This window comes from Anolis sagrei, chromosome 9, assembly GCF_037176765.1.
Source record: "Anolis sagrei isolate rAnoSag1 chromosome 9, rAnoSag1.mat, whole genome shotgun sequence".
Taxonomy (NCBI): domain Eukaryota; kingdom Metazoa; phylum Chordata; class Lepidosauria; order Squamata; family Dactyloidae; genus Anolis; species Anolis sagrei.
In genome coordinates, this window is record NC_090029.1 from 34,750,959 (window position 1) to 34,771,041 (window position 20,083).

The window sequence follows — 20,083 nt, forward strand, 5'->3', positions numbered from 1 at the left end:
CATTTTCCCAGCAGCAATAGAATCATAGAATCAAAGAGTTGGAAGAGACCTCCTGGGCCATCCAGTCCAACCCCATTCTGCCAAGAAGCAGGAATATTGCATTCAAATCACCCCTGACAGATGGCCATCCAGCCTCTGTTTAAAAGCTTCCAAAGAAGGAGCCTCCACCACACTCCGGGGCAGAGAGTTCCACTGCTGAATGGCTCTCACAGTCAGGGAGTTCTCCTCTCTTGGAATCTCCTCTCTTGTAGTTTGAAGCCATTGTTCCATTGCGTCCTAGTCTCCAGGGAAGCAGAAAGGAAGCTTGCTCCCTCCTCCTCCCTGTGGCTTCCTCTCACATATTTATACATGGCTATCATATCCCCTTCTCAGCCTTCTCTTCTTCAGGCTAAACATGCCCAGCTCCTTAAGCCGCTCCTCATAGAGCTTGTTCTCCAGACCTTTTATCATTTTAGTCGCTCTCCTCTGGACACATTCCAGCTTATATACTGCTGCAGGCTATACGAAGGTTGAATGAAAAGTAATGCCTCCACCTTCGTAACTCCTCAACAGATGGCAATACTGATATGCGGCAGGTACTGGCTTGTTCAGTAGACTCTCCTCTACAGTTCCATTTTGGTGGGAAGCCTTAGCATTGACCGGTTGTGTTGCTAAAGTGCGAAGTATGGAACCGTGAGCAGATGGTCAGTCAATGTGACTTAAGCAACGTGCAGTCATTGAATTCTTAACTGTTTATAATACAAAGCAGTCACAAAGGAGTATGTTCATTCCCATATAAATGCCCTGAACCTCCAAAACCTTTCAGCGGAGTGTTGATGTTAGCCTGGCCTATCTGGTTGACCATAAGTGGGATGGTCCCAGACTCAATCCCTCAATATAAGAGACAGTGATGGGGAATTATGCCACTTTGAGTCCCCTTCCAAAAAAAATCTATGTTGAGGCTTATCACATCTTGTTCAGCTAGTTGCTGTGTAAAGCTTAAAAGCTGGCGAAAGTCCCAAAATGAGCATTATTGTTTAGGACAGTGTTTCTCAACCTTCCTAATGCCGCAACCCCTTAATACAGTTCCTCATGTTGTGTGGACCTGCAAGGTAAAAGTAAATGTTTTCCTCCTGACATTAAGTCCAGTCGTGTCCGACTTTGGAGGGTTGGTGCTCATCTCCATTTCTAAGCCAAAGAGCCAGTGTTGTCCGTAGACCCCTCCAAGGTCATGTGGCCAGCATGGCTGCATGGAGCACCATTACCTTCCTGCTGGAGCTGTACCTACTTATTGATCTACTCACATCGCATGTTTTCAAACTGCTAGGTTGGCAGAAGCTAGGGATAACAGTGGGAGCTCACTCCACTGCCCACTGCAACCTTTCAATCAGCAAGTTCAGCAGCTCAGCAGTTTAACACACTGCACCACTGGGGGCTCCAGGTAACCCCCAACCATAACATTATTTTGGTTGCTACTTCATAACTGTAATTTTGCTACTGTTGTGAATCACAATGTAAATATCTGATATGTAGGATGTATTTTCATTCACTGAACCAAATTTGCAGAAATACCCAATACGCCCAAATTTGAATCCTGGTGGGGTTGGGGCACATTGGTTTTGTCATTTGGGAGTTGAAGTTGCTAGGATTTATAGTTCAAGTAAAATCAAAGAGCATTCTGAATTCCACCAATGATGGAATTGAACCAACCTTGGCACACAGAACTCCCATGGCCAACAGAAAATACTGGAAGAGTTCGTTGGGCATTGACCTTGAGTTTGGGAGTTGTAGTTCAACTACATCCAGAGAGCACTGTGGACTCAAACAATGATGGATTTGGACCAAACTTGGCACGGATACTCAATATGCCCAAATGTGAACACTGGTGGATTTTGGGGAAAATAGATCTTGACATTTGGGAGTTGTAGTTGCTGGGATTTATAGTTCAATTACAATCAAAGAGCATTCTGAACCCCACCAATGATAGAATTGGGCCAAACTTCCCACACAGAATCCCAATGACCAACAGAAAATCATGTGTTTTCTGATGGTCTTTGGCAACCCCTCTGACACCCCCTCGCAACCCCCTCAGGTGTCCCGACCCCCAGGTTGAGAAACGCTGACTTAGGACAAGTGTGTAGATTTTGTGTGTTTAGCCCTTTATGCTACACAAGTTCAGCTAGGTGATCTTTGTGAACTGTGTTTAGTTACCTTGGTATTTTTTAAAATCAAACTTTCAAACAGCACAATATTTTCTTAAGAAAATAGCAGGAATCCTAGATACAATTAAATATCATTTTATTTTTTTATATTATTTATTCACATTCCACTTTCCTTCATCAAAAGAAATTCCAAAGCAGCAAAATATTTACAATGATACATAGAATGCTAAATGCAAACCACTGTCGCAGGAATACAATCCCACAGAAGCATTGTACTGTGTGATATAACAAATCAGGCACAGAAATAGTAAAACAAAAACAAAACAATGTTGTATCCTCTGTAAGCCATCTGGAATAACCTTAGCCATGATCCTAACAGTATACATTGGGAATTGGTGGTCCTCTTTGACGTGGTCATTAGGTTGACACCTTTTCCAAGAGGATGGGGCTTCCAGTGAATGTCAACTGGTTAGAATGGGCAATGATATATGAAGAAATACACAGAAGCATGCCAAGAAGGGCAAGTACTAGAAAGATGGAGAATGTTTTGGAAAACCACTGGTCACATGACCTTTTGGAAAATGGAAATCTCCAGAACCTTTTGGAGATTTTATGATTTTTGGGAAGGGATGGCCTTGTTAGAAGTCACAACCTTTTGCAAAATTATGCCAAATCCGCTTGGTAAAAAGCATGACCTGTTTGAAGTCATAACCTTTTGGGGAAAATGGCATTCACCAGCATTCGTGCAAGGCAACTAGGTTTCTCAGTTGTTAAACTGATGTACCTAGTAGGGCTGGGCGGTTTCGTTTCATTAATTCGTAATTTGTTAATAATTCGTTAATTTTTTAAATTACAAAACGATAACGAACCATTCTGGAGCAATTTAAAAAAAAACGAATTTTTAAACACGTTTTGTAAATGCTTCGTATTTCGTTATTGTATTCGTTTCGTTATTGTTCTGAGGTCGTTTCGTTATTATTTCCGCATGTCTGGGGCAAGTTTTTTGTTTAATTAGTGAAAAAAAATTATAATATCACACCAACAGTCAACAACAGAGGGAGAGGGAAGCTTCAGAAGTTTTTGGAGGTTTTTTAGCGTATTTCGAGGTCGCGTCCGCCATTAACGAATCGATTCGTTATTGTTTCGGAAATCGATTCGTTAATGTTTTGTCATTTTTTTCACATTTACGAAATTTCGTAAATATCGAACTTTTTAAAAGGAAAATTTTGTGATTATTTTAAATAACGAAATGCAAAAACCCCCAAAAAACTAATCGATTTTAGAAACAAATTTTTCCGTTGTTACCCAGGCCTAGTACCTAGGTATGTCTTTGACCTGTTAGGGACAAAAATATACCAGTGTACCAAAATGTATGTATATATTCAGCAGAGTTTCAGAAGTGTTCCTTTTCATTGCCCCCAAAAAATCTACCCCCCCTTAAAATATATTTGTCTCAAGAGACAAAATGAACAGTCTTCTTTAAAAGTAATATAGTCTTCCTGCCAGGAAGATGAAGGTAGTTATTTCCACATGTGGTGGACTTGTAAGAAAGCACAGGAATTTTGGAAAATCATACATATAGAAACTCAGAAGATTTTAGAAATTACTTCCCAAGAAAGCCCGATTATTACCTACTAAACATTACGGATTCGGACATTAATTTGGACTTAAATAAAGACATATGATTTATGTATATTGCAACGGCTGCAAGAATAGTCTATGCGAAATTTTGGAAATTGGAGAAAACCCCAGAGGTATAGATCTGCTTTAATAAAATCTTAGAGATCAAAAATATGGATAAACTAACCTTTTTATTGAGAAAAAAAACTCAGGAAATCCAATAAGAGAGACGGATTGGTCTCTCTTTGAAAAGTTTATTGAAGAAAAGAAGAAAGAAGCTTGAAGATGAAGACAAGGCATTAAAATGAAGAATGACGCAGCGAAGTCTCAGAATGGAAGTCAACATTGTATATATGTTTTTTTTCTCTCTTTCTTTTTCTTCTTTCTTTTTCGTTTTGATCTTAGTTTAGCTTTTCCTCTATGGGTAAATCTCTTGGAAATCTTTTTTTCTCACTCTTTACTATTCCAAATTGTTCCCACTCTTTCCTTGTAAACCTTATTGATATTTGGAAATATTAATAAAATTTATTAAAATAAATAAATAAAAGTAATATAGTTGGTTTACTCACAAACTTCATGTATTCAGCATACAAGTACTTTGCTTATCAATCCAGTTACAAGTAGAATTGAAGTAGTTTCTCTGTGTAGTTAACACAGAGAATCTTTCTTAGAAGCAATACTCCATAGCCCAAAGCATCTCTCTGTTTTGGGAGTCTCTGTCTAGTCAGAAAGTCCAATGGAGTCTCTAAGCATGCATCTCACTGAAGTCTAAAGGCACACTTCTGTTCCTACTGAAGTCTAAACTGAACACACACCGAAGTCTAAACTGTACTCACTTAAGTCTGAAGCATACATTCTTACTGAAGTCTCTACACTGAAAGTCGAATGGCTTCTGAGGTCAAAAATGGAGTCTGAGTCCTGAACAAGCCCAGTTCTGATCACATGGTTTGCAGCCCCTCCCACAACAAAGAGGTGAAAGAAAACTGCAAACCAATACACACATATAAAACACAGTAAGCAGTATACAATACATAACAAATAACTATTAGATGCTTAAGAAGGTTGCTATTTCCAACAGAATGTACTATGCTTCTTTGTTGCACCCAGTAAGAAGTCTCTTTGTCTTGCTTTTCTGTCAAATGAGGCAATTTGGAAAATGTTGAGTCCAAGCATTCAGAAGACAGTCAGTGCAAAAAATCAGTTTCTCCAGGAACCAAGATACGTAGGTGAGTCTTCATCATAGGAAATCAGATCGAAAAAATAGTGTCTCCCAAATGTATTGAATTCCACATCATAGGAATCTATAACAACAAGAAGAAAGAGGAGTTATTCAAGTGAGTAAAATATTATCCGAAATCACCAACGTAAGAAGGGATCTAAATATGACATGATAATAATTTGGTCAAGAAGACCAAGTTCTCACTCACAAGGGAAGGGAACAGAAGGAATATTTTTGGGCATCTTATCCAATCAATATATTTCCAAACGTAAACACAAGGAATTTCATATAAGGAATACTTGACAATGATCACATCTACCTCCCCTGAAAAATAATTCATTTGGGTTGCTGTGAGTTTTCTGGGCTGTATGGCCATATTCCAGAAGCATTCTCTCCTAACATTTCATCCACATCTGGAATGTGTCCAGAGGAGGGCGACTAAAATGATCAAGGGTCTAGAGAACAAGCCCTATGAGGAGCGGCTTAAGGAGCTGGGCATGTTTAGCCTGAAGAAGAGAAGGCTGAGAGGAGATATGATAGCCATGTATAAATATGTGAGAGGAAGCCACAGGGAGGAGGAGGGAGCAAGCTTGTTTTCTGCTTCCCTGGAGACTAGGACGTGAAACAATGGCTTCAAACTACAAGAGAGGAGATTCCACCTGAACATGAGGAAGAACTTCCTGACTGTGAGAGCTGTTCAGCAGTGGAACTCTCTGCCCCGGAGTGTGGTGGAGGCTCCTTCTTTGGAAGCTTTTAAGCAGAGGCTGGATGGCCATCTGTCAGGGGTGCTTTGAATGCAATGTTCCTGCTTCTTGGCAGAATGGGGTTGGAGTGGATGGCCCATGAGGTCTCTTCCAACTCTTTGATTCTATGATTCTATGATCTATGGAAGCATTAGAGGCAGCTGACACTTCCCAACAAGGGATTCCTCCAGGCAGGAATCAGCCAGGCCTTGAAGCTGCAAGGCTTTGCAATGCTAATCAAGGCGATTAATTGCCGCATTCACACTTGCCTCCAACAGACAAGAGTTCTTTCTCCCACCCTGGACCTTCCACAGATACATATACCTCCCTTGGTTAGTTTACAACAGACCTCACAACCTCTGAGGATGCTTGCAACAGATGTGGGCAAATTGTCAGGAGAGACTGCTTTCGGAATATGGCCAGACAGCCCAGAAAACTCACAGCAACAGTGATTCTGATCATGAAAGCCTTCGACAACACAATAATCCATTTGAGCGTAGGAGCCGAATTGGGAATTTGGACAGATACTTCAGCCTAAGTGTCAATCTTTGCAATTAGCTCCCCACTACCTATAATCTGGGGTTCTGAATAAGAGATGAGGAAAACAAATTTATAGTTCGCAAGAGAGAGAGGAAAAAATGTACCAAATGGAAAAAGTTATACATTTTATCAAGACCTTTTTACCTACATGTAAACCCACCTCATCACTGCCCTGTCATCTATGTATACACATAATAAAAGTGAATAATATGTGAGTATGTAGACAGACAGCTTCCCACCTCCATAAACAGGATATACGTCCAAATACTGAGAAGCCTCCAAAGGCACTTCCTCAATTGACAGGTAATAGTGAACGCCATGAATATATAGCCCAAATGCTGGCAATGTTCTCCCCAAATACTACAATCCACCACCCATTCGGGGAGTTTATTGTAGATTTGATGTGTTTTCTCCATTGGAGACAGGCATCCCAGGGTTCCTTGTGTGGAATTTGCATGACCCCGCCCACTGCCTTTCCTTAATTAACCCTTTCCTATGGCACGCAGTAAACACATAGGAACTGATTAGCAACTGAACAGATTGGACGATACACCACCCATTTGAGGAGAATTTCATAATAGATTTGACATGTTTCCTCCAACAGAGACAGGCATCCCAGGGTTCCTTGTGTGGAATTTGCATGACCCCACCCACTGCCTTTCCTTAACCCTTTCCTACACTTTCCTATGGTACGCAGTAAACACAGAGGAATTGATTAGCAACTGAACAAACTGGACGATATACCACACATTTGGGGAGAATTTCATCATAGATTTGACGTGTTTCCTCCAACAGAGACAGGCATCCCAGGGTTCCTTGTGTGGAATTTGCATGACCCCACCCATTGCCTTTCCTTAATTAACCCTTTCCTATGGCATGCAGTAAACACATAGGAATTGATTAGCAACTGAACAGATTGGACGATACACCACCCATTCGGGGAGAATTTCATCATAGATTTGACGCGCTTCCTCCAGCAGAGACAGGCATCCCAGGGTTCCTTGTGTGGAATTTGCATGACCCCGCCCATTACCTTTCCTTAACCCTTTCCTACCCTTTCATATGGCACACAGTAAACACAGAAGAATTGATTAGCAACTAAACAGATTGGAGGGATTTGGGGGACTGACTCAACAGGATAGAAGTTGTAGTTCATGCTGCATTGACCCACGATTCTGGGAATCGTAGTTCACCCACATTGTTCTGTATTTTCTAATGGGAGCATTGGAGCTCCCGGAGCTGCTAAGCTTGTTGACCAAAAGGTTGCCGGTTCGAATCAGGGGAGCGGTGTGAGCTTCCACTGTCAGCCCCAGCTTCTGCCAACCTAGCAGTTTGAAAACATGCAAATGTGAGTAGATCAATAGGTGCACATTGCACTTACCCTAAAATCCGACATACCACCTGTCACACCCAGCACTTTTTAATCTGTACCCATTACATTTGGCCCAGCCCTAGTTTTATCGTGTCTTGGTGTATTGTTATTGTTGTTTTGATATTGCTTTAATTGCTTTTGATTTGCTTTAAGTTGTGTATTTGTTATGCTATTGTTTTATTGAGGCCTTGGCCTTTGTAAGCCGCATCAAGTCCTTCGGGAGATGCTAGCAGGGTACAAATAAAGATAATAATAATAATAATAATAATAATAATAATAATAATAATAATACCACTCCAGCAGGAAGGTAAAGACGCTCCATGTCATGCTAGCCACATGACCTTGGAGGTGTCTATGGACAACGCCGGCTCTTCGGCTTAGAATTGGAGAAGAGCACCACACCCCAGAGTCGGACACGACTGGACTTAATGTCAGGGGAAAACCTTTGCCTTTTTAATGGGAACATTAATAAAAAACGTAATCAAAGTATGTCCTTTTCCTAATAAATAGTGTTACTAACTCAGTTCTTGTGGGTTTTTTCGGGCTATATGGCCATGTTCTAGAGGCATTTCTCCTGACGTTTCGCCTGCATCTATGGCAAGCATCCTCAGAGGTCACTACCTCACTACCTCTGAGGATGCTTGCCCTAGATGCAGGCGAAACGTCAGGAGAAATGCCTCTAGAACATGGCCATATAGCCCGAAAAAACCCACAAGAACTGAGTGATTCCAGCCATGAAAGCCTTCGACAATACAGTGTTACTAGCTAACTAAAATTATATTACCTTTCACCCCATCACAATGCCTTTTTCAAATAACCTGGGCAACACGGGTACCCAAGCTAGTAATAAATAAAATGTCAGGTTTCCCTCTTGCTTAATCGGATTCTTTTCCCTTTGCCAATTTTCTATTCATGTCCTTTGGAAGGAGGGACCACATCCCTCCTCCTTCGCCTCACCCCATCAACCATTTCATCGAAACTTTCTGGACAATTTAATCGCACCAGGGTGTTAGTTGGGGGGGGGGGGAGGACAGGACCCGACCCTTTCACTGTCCATTTTCCCCACTTTCTCTTTGCTTTCTCCTCCTGCCCCGCTCCTGCTCCCCCTCCCCACAATCTCAATTGAATTTTGCAGGCTCCTGATATCTTTCTTTCTTTCTTTCTTTCTCCTTTTTTCCCCTTCTGTAGACACATGCTATTTATGCAAATAGGAGCTTTTCATGGCCCTTTCCCTGGTTCAAGCCCTCCAACTCAAAATGTGACCAGAAGCTGTATTCTCCCCCTCTCTCTCTCCTGCTAACTCCTTAGCACAATTACACCTCCATTCTGCTCCAAGGGCCTGGGGTAGGGGGAAAAAATATCATTTTGAGCCAATAGCACATGCTGTTTGCCTTGGATAATTACAGGGAGCCTTACAAGGTAGGAAAGACTCCAAAGAAGGGAGACGGAGAGTGTGATGCCAATGCAGGAATTTTTTTTATCACCCTTCCTTGGAGGTTGGTTTGGTTTTGCATGCACACAGGATGGTTAACAGCTCTTTCGCTCGTGCTACGTCAAAGCAAATTCTGCATTTTTCTCTAAGTTGGGACTTTCTCGGTGCCTTTTGGGTTGCCTTTGCAGACCAAACGGGGAGGGAAGGCAGCTGACATTTCCTTATCTCAAATTACAATTCCCTGCGAATAGAAAGATAATAAAGACATCAATGATCTGAAATCCAAAATCAAAATAAACCAAGCCGATAATCTCTCTCTTGCAGATGTTGCCAGAAAGTGGAGAGCCAGGTTTCAGACGGTGACCACAAAAAAAGGGGGGCACAACAAACCACATCAAGGAACCGGCTCCGAGGAAGGAGGCAGAGGGGCAAGCTGCCTGCCTGGGCCTCTTTCCCTGAATAGCCTTACTCTGGGCATTGTTCCCCCTCCGTGCCTTTTCTCCGAGGGGAACTGCAAAGAAGGGGGTGAGTTGGGGCAGAGGCACCCAGGAATGTGTCCAAAGAAAGGCAGGAGAGGGGGAAACATGCGCGGCGCACACAAAATCCCAGGAGGAGCGAGGCAGAGGGAGAATGTCAAGGACCCCAGCCTAATGAATAGCAAGTTTGCCCTTGAACCTCACAAGCCTGGGCCATTCCCAGGCCCCAGACAAGAGCGGAGGCATGCCTGGTCCCAGCTGTAGAGGGTCTGGCCCATGGCTCATCATCGCAGACACGGTGACAGGCCGGGCTGTTCCCTTGCATTGCTCAGCCTTGCCTCGCGGCTCCCTAGCAACAGACCGGGGCAGGAGCCGGAAGGTTGGCTGAATCCTACTGAAGGCTGGCTGAATCCATCCAAAGGCTGGCTGAATCCAACCACTGCCTACAGAAGCAAACACAGAGAGAAGGAGACAGTGGTGGAGGTGGTGGCTGTCGAAGAAGCAGCCTTTGCAAGGCATTGAGACACAGGCTGGGAAAGGGCCATGTACAGCTCATCCATGCCAGTTTCGTGCTCTCACCTGCAAACATAAGGCAACAAAGGCCCCATGGACACTGCCATAAGCTGCATTGTATGGTCAGGGTAGACCAGGCATGGGCAAACTTGGGCCCTCCCTCCAGGTGTTTTGTACTTTAACTCCCACAATTCCTAACAGCCTACCTGAACATATGAGGCAACAAAGGCCCCATTGGCACTGCCATAAGCCGCATTATATGGTCAGTGTGGACAAGGCATGGGCAAACTTCGGCCCTCCCTCCAAGTGTTTTGTACTTCAACCCCCACAATTCCTAACAGCCTACCTGCAAACATAAGGCAACAACGGCCCCATTGACACTGCCGTAAACGGCATTATATGGTCAGGGTAGACCAGGCATGGGCAAACTTTGGCCCTCCCTCCAGGGGTTTTGTACTTCAACTCCCACAATTCCTAACAGACTACCTGCAAACATAAGCAACAAAGGCCCCATCGACACTGCCATAAATTGCATTATATGGTCAGAGTAGAACAGGCATGGGCAAACTTGGGCCCTCCCTCCAGGTGTTTTGTACTTTAACTCCCACAATTCCTAACAGACTACCTGCAAACATAAAGCAACACAGACCCCATTGACACTGCCGTAAATGGCATTATATGGTCAGGGTAGAACAGGCATTGGCAAACTTTGGTCTTCCCTCCAGGTGTTTTGTACTTCAACTCCCACAACTCCTAACAGCCAACCCGCAAACATAAGGCCCCATTGACACTGCCATAAACTGCATTATATGGTCAGGGTAGACCAGGCATGGGCAAACTTTGGCCCTCCCTCCAGGGGTTTTGTACTTCAACTCCCACAATTCCTAACAGACTACCTGCAAACATAAGGCAACAAAGGCTCCATTGACACTGCCATAAACGGCATTATATGGTCAGGGTAGACCAGGCATGGGCAAACTTCAGCCCTTCCTCCAAGTGTTTTGTACTTCAACTCCCACAATTCCTAACAGACTACCTGCAAACATAAGGCAACAACGGCCCCATTGACACTGCCGTAAACGGCATTATATGGTCAGGGTAGACCAGGCATGGGCAAACTTTGGCCCTCCCTCCAGGGGTTTTGTACTTCAACTCCCACAATTCCTAACAGACTACCTGCAAACATAAGGCAACAAAGGCCCCATTGACACTGCCATAAACGGCATTATATGGTCAGGGTAGACCAGGCATGGGCAAACTTCAGCCCTTCCTCCAAGTGTTTTGTACTTCAACTCCCACAATTTCTAACAGCCTGCATCATCAAGTGCCTCTGTTATCCGGCAATCACCATAGATGCTGCATAACTTCAAAGACATGCGTTGTCGAAGGCTTTCATGGCCAGAATCACTGGGTTGCTCTGAGTTTTCCGGACTGTATAGCCATGTTCCAGAAGCATTCTCTCCTGATGTTTCACCCACATCTATGAGAGGCATCCTCAGAGGTTATGAGGTCTGTTGGAAACTAGGCAAGTGGGGTTAATATATATTTGGCAGGAAGCATCCATGCTTTGGAGCTACAAGACCATTCAATGCTAATCAAGGTAGCCAACTGCAACATTCAGTGTTCTTTCTCCCACCGTGGACATTCCACGGCACCGGGATTGTGGCACAGCTGGCTGAGTGTCAGCTGCATTAAGATCACTCTGACCAAAAGGTCATGAGTTCGAAGCCAGCCCGGGTTGGAGTGGGCTTCCAACCAATTGTGTAGCCTGTTGTCGACCTTTGCAACCCGAAAGATAGTTGTATCTGTCAAGTAGGAAAATAAGGTACCACCTTAAAGTGTGGGGAGGCTAAATTAACTGATTTATGAGGCCATAAAGAAGACTCCAGCAAAGCATTCCAGCGGGGAAGCATGCGGGGAATGCGGAAGTGCTTCATCAGCGTCGCAGATGGACTACGAAAGCGACAGCTCCCCTGGCAGCCAGAAAAAGTTAAATAGTCTCTGTGTATGTCTGTATATGTTTGTATGTCAAAAATTGGCATTGGATGTTTGCCATATATGTGTACACTGTAATCCGTCCTGAGTCCCCTGTGGGGTGAGAAGAAGGGCGGAATATAAAAGCTGCAAATAAATAAATAAATATAGACTCACTTGCCTAGTTTCCAACAGACCTCACAACCTCTGAGTTTGCCTGCCACAGATATGGGAGAAACGTCAGGAGAAAATGCTTCTGGAACATGGGCAGACAGCCAGGAAAACTCACAGCAACCCATTCAAAGACATGCTTTGCAACAGGAGGAAGCACACTAGGCATGTATGGCTGGATGTATTCCGAGACACAAGGGCTAATCACGGTTTGTAGACGTTGGTAGCATAATAAAGCCTCCATATCCAGTAGTAGTTCATCTTTGAATGGTACAGAAGGACAACAAAGCAAGAGCGAGAGAGGTAGCCATTTCCATCGTGGAGGGGAGGTATTTAGAGGTCTTTGAATGGCTCCCATTGGAAGACATAGTGCTGGACGAGATGGGATTTGGTTTTATCTAGCTAAGCCATTCTTATTTGCTTACATAATCCCACTAAACTTGGCTTCCTCACAAACAGCTCATGTAATGAATGAGATTATTGATTACGGCTGGATGAAAAACTAAGCCAGAGCAAGAGAGAAGCATGCCATCCCATGGCTCCGGGTGTTTGATTGCGTGATTCGACTGATTTTAAAACAACAACAACACTCTACAGCCTTTTTAGCATCGTGGTTGGTTTTTATTTATTCCAGACTGCATTTTCATCTCATTTTACACTCTGTCGGTTTTATGCAAGCTGCTTTTATGCCATTTCGTAAGACCAAAAATGACCAAAACAATACTAGCAAACATTTAGAAGAAAGGTGGGCCAGAATCTTTTGAGATGAAATCAAAAGGGAGGGCATTAGTCTCGATATTTCTAGTAAGAATGGGAGAGAAATGCATTTGCTTCACATTTTAATACCAATTTATTAGTCCTGAACAAATATGGAAGCTGAAATACAACTGGGTTGCTGTGAGTTTTTCGGGCTGTATGGTCATGTTCCAGAAGCATTCTCTCCTGACATTTCACCCACATCTATGGCAGTCATCCTCAGAGGTTGTGAGGTCTGTTGGAAACTAGGCAAGTGAGTTTTATATGTCTGTGTAATGTCCAGCATGGGAGAAAGAACTGAAAGTCCTTTTGGTTGTGAGAAATTGTGTCTCTGCAGCATAGAAGGAAGGTCAGGGAGCACAGCAGACGTGCTTTCCTGGTCCTTAATTTTTCCGATCTCCATGTGTCTTGGAACAGTTTCTCCCCATAGAGATATTCAATGTGTTGTTGAAGGCCTCCATGGCCAGAATCACTGGGTTGCTATGAGTTTTACAGGCTGTGTGGCCATGTTCCAGAAGCATTCTCTCCTGATGTTTCACCCACAACCTTTGAGGATGACTGTCATAGATGTGGGTGAAACGTCAGGTGAGGATGCTTCTGGAACATGGTCACATAGCCTGGAAAACTCACAGCAACCCAGTGATTCCAGCCATGAAAGACTTCAACAACACATTGAAACGCAACTATTTTGCAATGCAGTTTTGATTTTTCTTAAACTGTGTGTACGCTTGCAAATACATATGAATTTCAAAAATGGAATTTGTTGGGGACTCCAACTTGCAAAAATACACATGCTAAGCACGTTAAGATGTATACGAATTTCCAAGTAGATTTTTAAAGAATACAAAGTTATCATTATATTAATTATAATTAAATAATAATAATAATAATAATAATAATAATAATTAATAATTATAGATGCTTTTGATAGATGCTTTTGAGCTGTGGTGCTGGAGGAAAGTTCTGAGAGTGCCTTGGACTGCGAGAAGATACAACCAGTCCATCCTCCAGGAAACAAAGCCCAACTGCTCGTTGGAGGGAAGTATATTAGAGGCCAAGATGAAGTCCTTTGGCAACATCAGGAGAAGATAGGAAAGCTTGGAGAAGACAATGATGCTGAGGAAAATGGAAGGAAAAAGGAAGAGGGGCTGACCAAGGGCAAGATGGATGGATGGCATCCTTGAAGTGACTGGATTGACTCTGAAGGAGCTGGGGGTGGCCATGGCTGACAGGGAGCTCCATGAGGTCACGAAGAGTCAGAAATGACTGAACGAATGAACAACAACAACAAGAGATGTCCTCCAAAGTCCCAGCCCAACTCTCCAGCTTGAGGACCACATTGGCTTCCTCCTCATCTCAGGGCCCTTTCACACAGCCATATAACTCATAATATCAAGGCACAAAATCTGACAATATCTGCTTTGAACTGGGTTATCCGAGTCCACACTGCCATATATTCCAGTTCAAAGCAGAAAATAAGGGATTTTATTTATCTGTGTGGAAGGGGCCTGAGAAACCAGCACCAACTGGTTCACTTGATGCTACTGTGTCGGAAGGGACTCTCTCCAGGTAGCAGCAATGAAGGATGGGTTTGGCAACGGCGAGTCCATTCTGACCCTTTGCCAAGTCATTTGGAAGCATTGCATGCCAGCTTTTCAAAGCAAGGCAGGGCAAGCCCCCAACCCCACCCCAGCCATTCAATCGGAGCAAATCCATTGGCCAAATTCCAGTTGGGAAGATTACAGGGCAAAGCTCAAATTGGCAGCATGTGCTCTGAATTAAGGAAGGCAGCCTCTTTCCCCTGCTTTCCTGAGGCTGTGGCTTTGTGCGGATGGGGACAGAAAGGCAGTTTTCTCTTCTGCAGAGCTGCTCACCCAAGATCAAAGGAGCACACACATGCACAGGTATATCTCTTCATGTATCTTAAATGTATGCATGTGCCTCTCATATCTCTCATAAGGGGTTGGTTTAACTCAGGCATGGGCAAACTTCATCCCTCTAGGTGTTTTGGACTCCAAATCCCACCATTTCCCTCTCAGCCACTTAAGCAGTTCAATATAAGCAGGTGTGCATGTAGCTTAGTAGCCCTCAGACTGAGATAAACGCCTCAGTGAGTGAGGCATCAGTCTGAGGTAGGCCTCAGTGTAAGAGAGGCCTCAGTGGGAGAAATTCCTCAGTGTGAAAAGGAAAGGGCCTGAGGCTGTTAGGAATGGTGGGAGTTGAAGTCCAAAACACCTGGGTAATAGTATGAAAGCTGAGAGAAACGCCTCAGTGAGTGAGGCATCAGTCTGAAGTAGGCCTCAGTGTAAGAGAGGCCTCAGTGGGAGAAATGCCTCAGTGTGAAAAGGAAAGGGCCTGAGGCTGTTAGGAATGGTGGAAGTTGAAGTCCAAAACACCTGGAGGGCCCAAGTTTGCCCATGTCTGCTCCAGAAGCTGGACTAAAATCAATTACTATATTTCCCCTCATTCTATGGTGGGTGTTTTGGACTTCAACTCCCACAATTCCTAACAGCCTCAGGCCCTCTCCTTTTCCCCCTCAGCCGCTTAAGCAGTTCAACATAACAGGTGTGCATGTAGCTTAGTAGCCCTTAGACTGAGAGAAATGCCTCAGTGAGTGAGGCATCAGTCTGAGGTAGGCCTCAGTGTAAGAGAGGCCTCAGTGGGAGAAATGCCTCAGTGTGAAAAGGAAAGGGCCTGAGGCTGTTAGGAATAATGGGAGTTGAAGTCCAAAACACCCAGAGGGCCAAAGTTTGCCCATGCCTGCTCCAAAAGCTGCACTACAATTAATTCCTATCTTTCTCCTCATTCAATGGTGGGTGTTTTGGACTCCAACTCCCATCATTCCTAACAGCCTCAAGCCCTTTCCTTTCCCCCCTCAGCTGCTTAAGCACTTCAATATAACAGGTGTGCATGTAGCTTAGTAGCCCTCAGACTGAGAGAAACACCTCAGTGAATGAGGAATCAGTCTGAGAGAGCCCTCATTGTGAGGTAGGCCTCAGTGTGAGAGGTGCCTCAATAGGAGAAATGCCTCAGTGTGAAAAGAAAAGGGCCTGAGGCTGTTAGGAATGGTGGGAGTTGGAGTCCAAAGTTTGCCCATGCCTGGTTTAACCTCAGGTTTACTAGTAAAAGTGAACTAAAGTGTTGCAAAATGACGCTTGTCTAAAAAGTGCATCACTGAAATGAAATGTATGGAAAACTCTGGTTTAAACTATATATTTCACACCCGTTTTCCTGAGGATGGGATTTGACTTTCCAAGAGGAAAAGAGCAATTTCCGGTCTGGGTCCCCGTTCTCCTCTTCCTCGGGATATCCATAATAAACCCAATTCATGTCACAGAAGATGACGTTACTCTATGCATTTCTCTCCTTCTTCCCTGGCGCACTGCACATTGGTTGTCCCATCATGCATTATGTTATATGCAAGGCTGCTTTAACCTCCTCCTCCCACAAAGGTTGGGAAAACTGGGTGGCAAATCATGCAACCAAATCTAGGTAACCAACTCCTAAAAACCACTGTAGCCCACATTTTAAAGATGTTCTCATCATTAGTGTGGAACTTGGAGAAAAAGAAAGAAAGCAATGCACATATATCTAGGCAAATGGCTAAAATAAGGATATACATTCTTTGAACACTTGAAGATGGGGATTCCTTTTACCTATGGATTTGAATGGACTGAGATATTACATTATTTATTTATGTATTATTTATTTACTATATTTGTATCCCGCCCCTCTCAGCCCGGAGGCGACCTGAGGCAGTTTACATTTGGCAATCAATGCCCCACAAAATAAAATGCAGTCAAAAACAATTACATATAGTATAAACCATATAAAAACAATAAACAATTAGCAATTAAAATCATAAAATACAGTTCTCAGCGTCTCATCATTAAAATCATTTTCCATCGCATCGTCCTGTCGTTCCATGAGTCTCAATTAATCAGTTATACTGTGCCTGCAAATGCCTGCTCAAACAGCCAGGTCTTAACTCTCTTTCGAAATGTCAGGAGGGAGGGGGCTGAGCTAATGTCCCTAGGGAGGGCATTCCATAGCCGGGGGGCCACCACTTAGAAGGCCCTATCTCTTGTTCCCACCAATTGGATCTGCAAAGAAGGCAGGACCAAGAGCAGGGCCTCTCCAGACGATCTTAAACACCTAGATCAGTGGTTCTCAACCTGTGGTCCCCAGATGTTTTTGGCCTACAATTCCCAGAAATCCCGGCCAGTTTAGCAGCTGTTAGGATTCCTGGGAGTTGAAGTCCAAAAACATCTGGGGACCCCAGGTTGAGAACCACTGAGATTCTAGATGGTTCATAGGAAGAGATAGTTCATAGGAAAGAGATGCTTTCAGACAGGTAAACTGGGCCAGAAATTATTAAAATATTATCATCTTGAAAATCTTCTTCTTTCACATCACTGGAGGTCAGCTGGGACCAGCAGTGCTGTGGAATTCGAAGAGGCACAAATGGAGGGAGAAAGGGAGAAATGTACCAAGAGGAAGGTGCATCAAGCCAACCCTGACTGTGACCACCTTCCACCTCGAAACCGATGCCCTCACTGTGGAAGAACATGTAGATCAAGAATGCGGCTCCACAGTGACCAACGCACCCACTGCCAAGACACTGCACTTGGAAGGTCATCATACTCGGACAACGAGGGATTGCCAAATTAGTACAAATAAATGACATTAATATGAGTACCACTGAAAGGCTCCTATTAACCAACGAATGTGTGATCCAATACAACAGCCAGCATAGTGATCTTGTTTCCTGTGTACTAATCTTGTTGTGTAAATAATAATAATAATAATAATAATAATAATAATAATAATAGGATGTGTGATCCAATTCAACAGCCAGCAGAGTGTCTGCTGTGGACTCATCTTGTGTTTCAAATAATAATAATAATAATAATAATAATAATAATAATAATAATAATAATAATGTGATGATCTATTAAGTGGACTTCTTTATAAGCCAGGTTTACAAATATCAGGCACCTAGCCCTTATAAACGTGAATGCGATTGTTGTTATGCCTGGTGAAAGGTGCCAACATAGAGCTGCTTGCACAGCTGCCAATGCAACATGGGCCTGTCTCATTGTGTTCGGCAAACAGGAATATTAGAGTTTCAGCAAGGCATCGTTCGCAGGCAGTCAACAGAACGAACAGCAAAGACAGGCATCAGAAAGCAGAATCTATAAATAGGAACTTGAGAGACAAGCCAGGAGACTTTTCTTCCTGGTTGCCCTGCCCTGCCAAAAATAAGCCTCCAAGGAAAGGAAAACTCAGACTTGTGGAAGCAATCTCACTCCATATAGTGGGCCATGTCCCTTAAGAACTGTGGGGCCATGACTACAATGGAGCAAAGCCAAACCATCCTCTGATTTCCATGACACATTTACACATGTTTCTTTATTTCTTTACCATATATACACACCGCTCTTCTCACCCCATAGAAGATTCAGAAAGGCTCGCATATATAGTCAACACTTCAATGCACATGAACATACATCAAACATAATGAACATTTACATTATAAGCAACCACTAAAACATATCAAACATTAGAAATCACTTATTTGAACATCATGCGATCCAATACTATAGTCCGAGGACATTCCAGTTGTCATTGCACTATTTTGTGTTTACTTATTGCACTGGTAAATTACTAGTACAAAGCTTGGTACCGCAACCACATTTTTGTATTTTCCTGAAGGTCACTAGAGAGGGGACTGATCTAATTTTGCTAGGGGGGGAATTCCACAGCCGAGGGGCCACCACTAAGAAGGCCCTGTCTCTCGTCCCCACCAGTCGCACCTGTGAAGGAGGTGAGACCGAGAGCAGGGTCTTCCCAGATCTTAATCCCCTAGGTGACTCATAGAGGAAGATACGTTCAAACAGGTAAGCTGGGCCAGAACTGCTGAGGGCTTTATAGTCTAAAAAAAAAAAAGCACAAATCCACTACAAGTTGTGGTACACAAAACACAAAGGTAAATATATTCTTTCAGCTAATATAATGCAATATTCAACAAATAACAAATTTATATAGTGTGGCATCAAGCCGTATATAATGAATTACAAACTAGTTTACACAGTGATTATACAACCATAGCAAAAAGAGTCTTTCTTGGTGTAAAGCCAACTTCTCTTGAGGGCATGAAGTCCCTTACTCTAGAGAAGGATGCTCTTGAGTGAGGTTTTAAGTTTCTTGTAAGAAGATATCCACATTTCTCTTGAGGGCAAGTTATGAATTGAGGGCAAGTTATGAATCCACGAGGACTTTGAGATCTTCCGGGGAGGCCCTGCTCTCGATCCCGCCTGCGTCACAGGCTCGGCTGGCGGGGACGAGGGATAGGGCCTTCTCGGTGGTGGCTCCTCGGCTGTGGAACACCCTTCCCGTGGACATCAGGCTAGCCCCCTCCCTGTTAATATTCCGCAGGATGCTAAAAACCTGGCTATTTAAGAAGGCATTTGATCAAGAAGTGCAATGACTGGCAACTTGACCATAGGAATGGAACAACAGAAATGATATCGGATTGTGGCTTGACGATGAGACGTTTCAGAATGTAGTAAAAATCTGGTAGTAATGTTGTTGTTGATAATGATGTTTTATGATACGGTTGAATTGTCGACTATTTTGCACTATGTTTTGTAATTGCACTTGTTTTTTCATGTTGTACACCGCAATGAGTCGCCCTAGGGCTGAGAATTGTGGTCTATAAGCGCAGTAAATAAATAAATAAATAAATAAATAAATAAATTTCCACAATACGAGTGTTGAGTGCTTGTGAACCGCATCTGCAAATTAATTACCAAAACCAATGAAATGATGGATCCAGGTGTAAAGAAGTTGATTATAAATTGTATGATTTTAACTGTATTTGTGTTTGGATTGGTTGCACTAATGCTGGAGCGGCCTAGCTGAGAGGAGTGCGTTACCATGGAGACGATGCTGTAGAGAAGTGGGAGGAGCTTAGAGGGGAGAGTTTAAAAAATGACAGTTTATGTTCAGTCAGAGTTAGGGTTTAGGTTCAGAGGAGTGAACAGTCAGAGTTAGGGTTTAGGGTTAGAGGAGTGAGCAGTCAGGAGTTAAGATTGGAGGGTGAGGAATTGGTAGAGGAAAGATT

At 43.4% G+C, this 20,083-nt stretch overlaps 1 protein-coding gene across 1 annotated transcript in view; it reads right to left on the reverse strand.

Moving 5' to 3' along the window:
* Positions 1-2,260: 2,260 nt before the first annotated feature.
* LOC132762317 (octapeptide-repeat protein T2-like) overlaps positions 2,261-20,083 on the reverse strand; it is a 138,153-nt gene continuing 120,330 nt past the window's right edge. The window contains exon 6 of the mRNA XM_067471480.1: positions 2,261-5,062. The gene's annotated coding sequence lies outside the window, so the exon portion shown is untranslated. The remainder of the gene's footprint in view (positions 5,063-20,083) is intronic.